Genomic DNA, 11,217 nt, shown 5'->3' on the forward strand with positions numbered 1-11,217 from the left:
ATATGTTTGGCCATTGAATGTTTCTCGCTCTAAGTGTAAGGCACGTGTTATCCACGAAAGGTTTTAGTGTATTTCTACCAATGTGCTGTTGCATTTTATGACTAGATCTATAACTGAACACTACCTAATGAGAGCAATGTGTTTAAGACACCGTATTCTGTATATCAATACTAAACAAAATGCCCGACAAATCTCATGTTCACAGGAGTCACAAGAACAGTAAAGCAATACGTCAAGTATGGATTTTTATATTTTATGTCGTCATTTTGTAGCGTGTTTCACAAACAGACAACATCAAATTCGTATGGTACTGTTATGCCATGTAGGTCGCTCCCTCAAACAGCAGCAAAAATGAGTATGATAACTGTGTGAAACTGAAGTAAATATTAGCTAGATGTTCCGTTGTCGCAGTTTTTGAACAATCTGGAAATATACGAAATGAATTTTTCCATGGGAAAACCGATTTTTTGGAAAACAAATTTTCTACATATTTTGAGTCTCCCGATTAAAATATTGAGGTGATATGCATACAAGTATTTTAAATAGTTTTTTTTAATTGCGACACACGATGTTCCACACAGTGTATAAGAAACACGAAACATGCCTCATATAGTCTGCGTTGCCAGCATTATAACTGAACGCAAGAGATTTATTTTTTCCGTTGGCTACGTTGCAAGTCACTTGACAATAGATTTTGCGCCAGCTCTATAATTTTGTTTGTGAGTAAATCATGTGCTTGGTATGAAAGTCAAATTGGTGAAAATGAGATTTTTTTCCCTTTAGCATCCCAAGACCTAATATGAAGGCATTTAAAAAGCTTAAACATTGGCGCACGAAAATGAAAGATACACAGACCTCGTCTGATTCATCGTCTACATCAGTATTCAACGTGACACTAACATACAGTATCTATACTAGCAGTGACACATTCAGTGTTGTTGTTGCCGCTACACCTGAAAGCGCGTCAAAGAGAAAACTGACAGAAATTGAAGGACAATACAAGAAAATATACGCTGGGCATAAAAAATGGGGTAATAAATATTTCTTTATCATGAGATGTTTCTGGAGAGCTAGGCGTGCCGCGAACAATGTGGAAAATGCGGTATTTCACTGAGAACTAGTATACAGCGCATGTAGTACTTGTGGATTAGAGTTGATTTGCAGTTATTATAAGTATATGGTTTATGAATTGTGATCTACAGGTAAGGGCGCGGCTGCAGGTACCATGCTATATGTTCTGATGAACTTCCCTGTTCCGCTCTCAAAATCTGACGACTACATCATTACCATAGACTATGGTTCAAGTGGCTCTGAGCACTATGGGACTCAACTGCTGAGGTCATTAGTCCTCTAGAACTTAGAACTAGTTACACCTAACTAACCTAAGGACATCACAAACATCCATGCCCGAGGCCGGATTCGAACCTGCGACCGCAGCGGTCTTGCGGTTCCAGACTGCAGCGCCTTTAACCGCACGGCCACTTCGGCCGGCCCATAGACTATGCTGTTGAACGTATAGCACAGAAAAATATGAAAGAAGCTGTTGAGGAAGCTGATGTTGAAAGTAATAAGAGCGACTTGTCCATAGCTTTTCATGGGATCTGTCAGAAGAGAGGCAACACATCTGTGAACGCCGTTGTAACGTCCAAAAATGCAGGCACTGAAAAGATAATTACAGAAATTAATTATTTCTATAGTTACGTAAACAGCTTTAAGCGATTTCAAACCTTCAATAAAATGATTTATTAAGTAAATGAGTGATTTATTAACATGACCACGGACATAACAATCTCCGCTCGAAAAGTCCGTGGAAGGCCAAACGGTAACGTCCGACCGCTGACTCATCTTCGGTCGATGGGCGTCATTGAATGCGGGTTCGGCTCAAAGCTTTCCCAGCCGTTGTCAGGTTTTGTGACCGGCACCGCTACTTCTCAGTTAAGTAGCTCCTCAATTGGTGCCGCATACTTGCCAACAGCACTCGGCAGACACAGTTGCTAGCCAAGCCCAACAGCGCTTACTTGAGTGGTCTGAACACTGAAAACGGTTTTCTTTTTATGATCTGGAAAAATACGAGCTAATTCAATACGAGCTAAATCAACTGTATAGCAGTTAATGACCTAAGAAGTGACACTCGAACAGATTTTACTGTTCTGACGTGACATAGCAGTTTTCACACACTCACACACACACACACACACACACACACACACACACACACACACACACAGATGTAGTCGCTCTATTGTACAACATGTACAACAGTTGAAACAGCATGTACAACATTTCAAACAACGTGAGATACATAAACCAGTTTTTGTATCTGACGCACATAGGTAATTTACGTTTTACCATTACTCAAACGGAATTTTGTCGTTCCAGTGTTCTTCATGCTGAAAGTTTATGCTATTACTAAACAAAATATTCTAAAGAACATTAGTCCAAGTAATTTGATTCATAGTGTCGTAAAAGAAAAGTGGTACAGCCAGGAGACATGGTCATTGTCAGTGCAACTTTGTACACGATCGCACCATCGGCACATATGTAAGAGATTGGAGTTGTAATTCTCTGAGACGGGTGGAACGGCTGCGAGGCTGTATTAGTGTCCAGTGTTGCTACAAATCCTGGTAGTGTATATAAGTGATGTGAACAGCAGTAGATGTGGGAATGATGAGTATGAAGGACACGGTTATATCGTTTACGTGTTTGAGACATCGTTATCAGGACCTGACAGAGTTTTAAGGGGCTCATTGTGGGTCTTAATTTGGCTGGTTTGTTGAATCGAGCAGTATCCAGATTTGCGAGCATTCAGATGAGATAGTGGGCTAATGTTGAATGCTAACTTGAGGGTGGACATATCTGTCGGCAATGTTTCGATCCAACACATCTGACGACCGTAACAGCCCCTACCCCAGATACCTCAGCGGTGGTTTTGCAGAGTCAAAGTGATGTCAATCCTGGCGTCATATTGACAGGAGCCATCGGGTATGACTTCAGGTCACTTGTATGAAAACGTGGTGCATTTCGCCTTAATGGACAGGGAATGCACCACCGTCATTGCGGATGCCCAGTTACGTCCGACCGCCTATGGGAATCTGGAAATAACGAGCACGGAGATATGGACGAGGACTGCGGATACGTCGCTCCAGGCGGGAATGTGGGTTGGCTGAGAGGCGTACGAAGATAATCAGCCCAGTTCCGATAAACTCTGTGTCTAGGTGGTGCAGTGGTTAACGCAGCTGCATAGCAATCAAGAAAGCCTGGGTTTGAATCGGGGTCCGACATACATTTTCACTCGTCACCGCGGATTTCGTGTCAAGTCCAGATGCAGCTTATTTTAATAGCGGTCTCCCTTTGCATTCCTTCCCCTTTCCATTCCTTTCCTCCCGTCCACCTTCCTTTTACTCTTCAGGTCTTGGCTGACAGTGATAGAGTCAAGTCTGAAGGTACAACGATATGTCACAGACACCCTATGTCTTCATGCCTTACTTCCCACTGCACAGTGTCATCGTGACATTTTTTAGAGGGCAGCGCTTCTCCACATATGCCATGTGTCTCTATGAACATTCTGCGTGGGGCTGAGGTATTCTCATGGCCAGTAAGGTCCCCGAAGAAGTCCCCGATTGAATTAGTTCGGATGTCAACTCTGTCTCATACTCTTCCCAACCGAATGAGTGTATGCATCTGCGCTAGAGAAGGTGTAGCGTCATACTGGTGAGCGAGCTAATATACGTAAGTTCTCTGTAAATTTGACTTCATACTATAATCATTGAAATACACGGAAGGATCGGAAAGTAAACGACAATAATTTTTCTGCTCCCGTGGTGTTGCACCTAAAATGTTGATATTTCAGGACGATATTGTTTGAAGTTTGCACTACAGAGAGAGTTTTGTTTTCATATGCAGCTCTAGGGAGCGGTGCCAGAACTATGAAACCTGAAGTGGAGCTCATGTTACTGTTGTCAACTTGTGAAGAGCAGAAAAATTTAGTTCGATATTAGGTCAAAAGGTGTAAACCGCGTGAAATTCATGGGGACATGCGTGGCGTGTGTGGAGACGACTGTATATGGACCGTATTAATGTCTGTAAGTGGTGTGAATTCTTCGAAGGGGGCCGTCTGAACGTTTGCGATTCATGCTGCACCGAGCGGCCGGTAACGTCTGCAACCCTGCAGATTGTCGGAGACGCGGTGGCAGCAATTTTAAACGACCGCTGTGTGCAACTGTGGACATTACCGAACAGTTGAACATTTCCCATGATGCGGTGTACGATATTGTTCATGGCCCGTTGAAATTTCTTGAAGTAAGTGGTCACTGGGTGTTTAAGAACCTGATAGACAACCACAAGGGTCAGTGAACAATGAAAAGCTTAGATCACTTACCCTTTGTGTCGCATAAGGGCGTGACTTTCTCAAAGGTATCGCCACTGGTGATGAGTCATGGGCGTACCAATACACCTAAAACCAAGCAAGCAACAATTGAGTGGAAACATACTGGTAGCTCAAGGTGAAAAAAAAAATCGGAGTGACTCAGTCTCCTAGGAAAGTGCTTGTGACAGTGTTCTGGCATATGTATGGTGGGTTATTGGTGAACTTTGCTGAACACGGGACCACTGTGAATGCTGCAGCCTACAACTTTGGTTAAGTTGCGCCGTGGCCTTCGTGACAAACGCTACAACATTAATGTTGACGGTGTCAAACTTCTTCGTGACCACGCTCACCCCTATGTCGCTGCTATTACTCCTGAGAATATCGCCAGATTTGAGTGGCGGGCCCTCCAGCATCCACCATACAGTAAGGAGCTAGCACCGTCGAACTTTTATCTGTTGAATCCCATACAGAAATTCCTGGTCGGCCAATACTTAACGAGAGATGCGAAAGTGAAATTTGGAGCCCGCATCTGGCTATGCTCCAACCAATACTGAAACTGGTACCACGATAGAAGAAATGTGTTGCGGACGTTGGTAACTATGTAGGTAAGAGATGTAAGTTCATTTGGGATGATTTTTGTTACCCATTACACTTTTTGGTAATATAATTATTGAGGGTTATTTCCGATCTTCCCTCGTACTCGTAATATCACATACCCATTCGATCCGTGACCATTAATTTGTTTTCTTTCCCTCCTTGCTTCACATTCTTTGTCAGGAAATGCAGTTGAAACCTAAAAATATATTGTCCAATCATTAATAATTTTAGTATTGTCATTCAGCGATACTCGGGGCATGTCGTCATATAAATGGGTCAAAATGGTTCAAATGGCTCTGAGCACTATTGGACTTAACTGCTGAAGTCATCAGTCCCCTAGTACTTAGAACTACTTAAACCTAACTAACCTAAGGACATCATACACATCCATGCCCGAGGCAGGATTCGAACATGCGACCGTAGCGGTCGCGCGGTTCCAGACTGTAGCGTCTAGAACCACTCGGCCACAACGGCCGGCATAAGTGGGTCAGCCCGTATAAAGATGACATGGCTTAAAGCCAAAACATGTGCACGTCATATTGGCCTATGGCCGAAATTGCAATAGTGGAAATAAACGGTTCAACAGTCACTGGCGTAAACATGATGTCTGAAAATTTCGCATGATTGTGAATTCCAGTTATGAAAAGTTTTATCTTGAATGACATCCCTGCCATCCCGAAACACTTTTCACCTATGTCACCACCTTGCGATTTGGCAATGCTGAATCACCAGACGCCTCACTCGGTCGCTGAAAATATCGTTGTGTACTCCGACCACGCACCACTCCAGTCTTGATCAAATCATTTTGTTCGTGCTTGCAAAACATACTGTCAGGGGTGTCAATAAAATTCTTCTGGACTGTTGATCTCAATGTTAATATAAGTGGTGTTACAAAAAGGTACGGCCTAACATTCAGGAAACATTCCACACACACAAAGAAAGAAAATATGTTATGTGGACATGTGTCCGGAAACGCTTACATTCCATGTTAGAGCTCATTTTATTACTTCTCTTCAAATCACATTAATCATGGAATGGAAACACACAGCAACAGAACGTACCAGCGTGACTTCAAACACTTTGTTACAGGAAATGTTCAAAATGTCCTCCGTTAGCGAGGATACATGCATCCACCCTCCGTCGCATGGAATCCCTGATGCGCTGATGCAGCCCTGGAGAATGGCGTATTGTATCACAGCCGTCCACAATACGAGCACGAAGAGTCTCTACATTTGGTACCGGTTTTGCGTAGACAAGAGCTTTCAAATGCCCCCATGAATGAAAGTCAAGAGGGTTGAGGTGAGGAGAGCGTGGGGGCCATGGAATTGGTCCACCTCTACCAATCCATCGGTCACCGAATCTGTTGTTGAGAAGCGTACGAACACTTTTACTAAAATGTGCAGGAGCTCCATCGTGCATGAACCACATGTTGTGTCGCACATGTTCTAGCAGCACAGGTAGAGTGTCCCGTATGAAATCATGGCGGTGAATCGAGGAAGTACAGTACATACTGACGGAACTAAAATTAGCTCTAACATGGAAACTAAGCGTTTCCGGACACATGCCAAAATAACATATTTTCTTTATTTGTGTGTGAGGAATGTTTCCTGAAAGTTTGGCCGTACCTTTTTGTAACACTCTGTATAAAAATATCCGACGTTTCGGTCACTGTTACAAATGGCCTTCCTCAGGGCTTTGTGCCGAGCTGACACTGTATCAGTTGTCAGCTCAGCACAGTTTTATATATTGACAATGCGGTCAACAGCCAGAAGAATTTTATTGACAGAGACAGCCATCGACGCTCACTGCACTGCTTCAGCTGACCATCTGGCCATTGGATGCACATCCTTCAGGCTCCGGCAGTGTTTCCACTAACTTTTATCCAACCTTATTAATTTATACATACAGAAAACGTGGAACTAAATGTGTACGTGACCAGGACGAAAGTAAAATAAAGTTCTGGTTATATTAAACTTTTAGTGTGTACCATAATTCCAGCGATCAACGGGATATTGACAGTGCAGTGACCTGGAAAATACGTATTAAGCAACCATTTTACTCAGTTACTGACAAATAGTACTTGAAAAGAACGTAGAGAGTGACTGATGGATATCTGATAGGTTGCGTCACATCTCCCGTTTCAGAGTGAGTCACTAACGTCGCCCTTGTATGTAGGAAGGTCACGCACTTATCACGTGCAACGGGTGACACAGTGGCTTCGGTACTACTCATTATCTCAGTCGCAGATTATTCCACAACCTTGCATCAGTACTATATCTTTAGAATCCTCGACGATCTGCATCGAAATGATCACAGAGCAGCTTTCTTGCGTTAGACAATGTTTTCAATACACTGCTAAAATCTGAAATTGATATCATATTTTCAATGTCTCAAACCGGCTTCATCAGTAAACAGTACACTGACGGAATAATAATCACAACACCAAAGAAGTAGAGCGGCATAAAGGAATGTTAAAACTCCCTGGCAGATTAAAACTGTGTGCCGGACCGAGACTCGAAGTCGGGACCCTTGCCCTTCGTGGGCAAGTGCTCGATCATCTGAGCTACCCAAGCACGACTCACGACCCGTCCTCACAGCTTCAATTCTGCCAGTATCCCGTCTCCTACCTTTCAACATTCACAGAAGCTCTTCTACGAACCTTTCAGAACTAGCACTCCCGGAAGAAAGGATATTGCGGAGACATGGCTTAGCCACAGCCTAGGGGATGTTTCCAGAATGAGATTTTCACTCTGTTTTCTAGAGACATCCACTACTCTGTGGCTAAGTTATGTCTCCGCAATATCCTTTCTTCCTGGAGTGCTAGTTCTGCAAGGTTCGCAGAAGAGCTTCTGAGAATTCCGGAAGGTAGGCGACGGGGTACTGGCAGAATTGAAGCTGTTAGAGCCGGTCCTGAGTCGTGCTTGGGTAGCTCAGATGGTAGAGCGCATGCACGCGAAAGGCAAAGGTCCCGAGTTCGAGTCTCGGTCCGGCACATAGTTTTAATCTGCCAGTAAGCTTCATATCAGCGCACACTCCACTGCAGAGTGAAAATCACATTCTGTAAACGAAAGTTGTTTGGTGTGTTCCTACTCAAAGAAGATTATTTAGATAGTGCGCAAGTCGCACAAAAAGGCGCTCGTAGCGCGCCTAGAAGGATGGAAATCAGGTTTGGTTTAGATACGTGCTATAAAAGTCGTGAGCGTAAGAAACCTCTGAGACTAAACGTCGTAAACTGATGTTAGTGAAGAGATTCTTTTGGGCGCCGAAGACTCCATTATCAACACGTCACTGTGTTTGAACGAGGTCGTGTGATTCGCTGCGAGAAGCTTTATGTTCCTTCTGCGAGACTGCAGAAATACTTGGCGGGAATTTAGCCAATCTACATTATTGCTGGCAGCGGTGGTCACAAGAAACTACGGTCGTAAGATGAACGGGCTCTTTACGGCAACGTGGCAATGCTGAGAGGGAGGACCATTGTGTTCGGTGTGCGGTTCTGGCGCATCGTACTGCATCCACAGCAGTGCTTCCAGCGGTAGTTGGCGCCACAGCGACACAACGCATTGTTGCAAATCGGTTACTTCAAGGACACGTCCGAGCCGGACGATCTGTAGCGTGCAATCCACCTACTTCAGACCACCGCCATTTGCGACTTCAGCTATGTCAAACGAGAGCTCATTGGAGGACAGGGTGGAAATGTTTTGTAACTAAAGATGGTTATGACTAGCAGCCAGTGACGGCAGTGTGTTTGGTAGGACACCCACTGAGGGCCTGCAACAATCATGGTAGAGACATTGGGCCTACATCGGAAGTTATGGTCTGGGGAGCCAATTTGTGTGATGCTGGAGCACTCGCGTGATTATTTCGTACACTCTGACTTGAAATTTGTACGTCAATTGGTGATTCAACTTCCAATGCTGCCATCCACGGGCAGCATTCTGGAGGATATTTCCCAACAGCATAACTCTCGCCCACATACCGATAATGTAACCCAACATACGGTATAAATTGTTGACATGTTGCCCTGACGTGCTCGATCATTAGATCTTTCTCCAGACGAGCACATATGGGACATCATCGGACGACAACTACAGCATCGTCTATAACCAGTTATAAGCAAACACTGTATTGACTGACCAAGACTATAGTCATGAAACTCCATTCCAAACACTGGCTTCCGGCAATCCGGCATTTGTAAATGCACGTTTCCATGCTTGAATTCAACATCCTAGAGCTTACACCAGTTATTAATATACCAGCATCTCACATTTGCAATGGCTTATGTCGTATTTACTTTAACCTGTGATCTTGCAGTGTTATTCACTTGAATATCATACCTGGGCAAATGAACTCCTGAAATTCCATTACTGTACATTAATTTTAGATGTTGCGATACCGCTTTCCGTCAGTGTATTAATGTGATTATTTGACGATTTTCTACCAGCCAACGATAATAATGTAGCCGTTTCCCTCCATCTCCAAGATGTTAAATTCTCAGTAAACGATGAGGAATAGGAGCAATGCGTACGTAATGTCAACAATATTCTTGTACGTTGAACAGTGGAGTATGTAGAAATTCTATCTGTGGTACCTGAAGTCCTTCGGTGTACCAACTAAACAGTCCCTTCTACTTTATCCACACGCTATTCATTTGCACGTAACATGAAATACGTTTTGGGCACGGCAAAAGTGTCAAGCAGTTTGTTGATAACACGAGTAAACATAAATGAATTTTGTATTCTGTGATTAAAGAATCGGTTACCGTATTCTCTACCAGTAACAACATTGTTTTCATTGCAAAACCACTAAACCAATACAATATTGCTTAATTCAGTGTTTGCAAATGCGGTCGGCAGTCTAAAATGATGTAGTGGGATTGGCCAACAAACCACAATCACCGTTGAAAAATTTATTCGTATGAACTGAAGCATAAACAGGTAAATAAGGTAACAGGTAAGGTATGGGACGGCGATAGGCACATATGCAGATGGTTCTGCTAGCGCGCACACAAGGTATAAAATGGCAGTGTACTGGCTGAGCTGTCATTTTTAATCAAGTGATTCATGTGAAAAAGCGTCCGACGTGAATCTGGCCGCACGACGGGAACTAACAGCCTCTGAATGTGGAATGGTAGTTGGAGCTAGACGCATGTCACATTCCATTTCAGAAATCGTTAGAGAATTCAGTAGTCCGAGATTCACAGTGGCAAAACTGTGTCAAGAATACCAAGTTTCAGGCATTGCCTCTCACCACAGACGACGCTCTAGCCAATGGCCTCCACTCAACGACCGACAGCAGCAGTGCTAATAGACAATCAACACTATGTGAAATAACTGCAGACATCAATATGGGAAGTACGACGAATATATCCCTTTGGCAGTGCGACGAATTGTGGCGTTAATGGGCTATGGCAGCAGACGACAGACGCGAGTGCGTTTGCTAACAGCACAACATCTTTTGCAAAGCCGCTCCTAGGTTACTGACCGTATCTATTGGACCCTCGACGACTAGAAAATCGTGCCCTGGTCTGATAAGTACCGACTTTAGCTGTCAATATCTAACGGCAGTTTTCAAGTACGGATCCAAGTTGCCAATAAGGCACTGTGTCAGCTGGTGGAGACTCCGTAATGGTGTGGGCTGGGAATGGACCGGGTCGTTTGATTCAACTGAACCAATCATTCACTGGAATGTTCTGCTACTAGGAAAGTATTTACATCCATTCATGGAAATTGTGGTGTCACCGCCAGACACCACACTTGCTAGGTGGTATCGCTCCATTAGTATACGTCGGACCCGCGTGTCGCCACTGTCAATGATTGCAGACCGAGCGCCACCACACGGCAGGTCTACAGAGACTTACTAGCACTCGCCCCAGTTGTACAGCCGACGTTCATAGCAATGGTTCACTGACAATAACGCTCTTATTTGCCGAGACGATAGTTAGCATAGCCTTGAGGTACGTCATTTGCTACGACCTAGCAAGGCGCCATAGCATTTGAGATTTATATTGTGAAGCATGTACAAGCAAGAGCGATGTTCTACAATTATGGATTAAAGTTAAGTATTACAGCAACTGCGTCCGTATTTCTAAGTTCTCATTTCCTTGTAATGTTCCAGACCTCACGCCAATCAGCGTGAGCTTATAAGCGTGCATTTCGGCCTCCTCTAGCAACACGGTGTTGGCTCTTCTGCCAACACTTCAGAAATCATGCTCCTAAACAACAGTGGAAATTTTACGGATCACAATACGACATGTC

Source organism: Schistocerca piceifrons, chromosome 7 (genome assembly GCF_021461385.2).
Source record: "Schistocerca piceifrons isolate TAMUIC-IGC-003096 chromosome 7, iqSchPice1.1, whole genome shotgun sequence".
NCBI classification, from domain to species: domain Eukaryota; kingdom Metazoa; phylum Arthropoda; class Insecta; order Orthoptera; family Acrididae; genus Schistocerca; species Schistocerca piceifrons.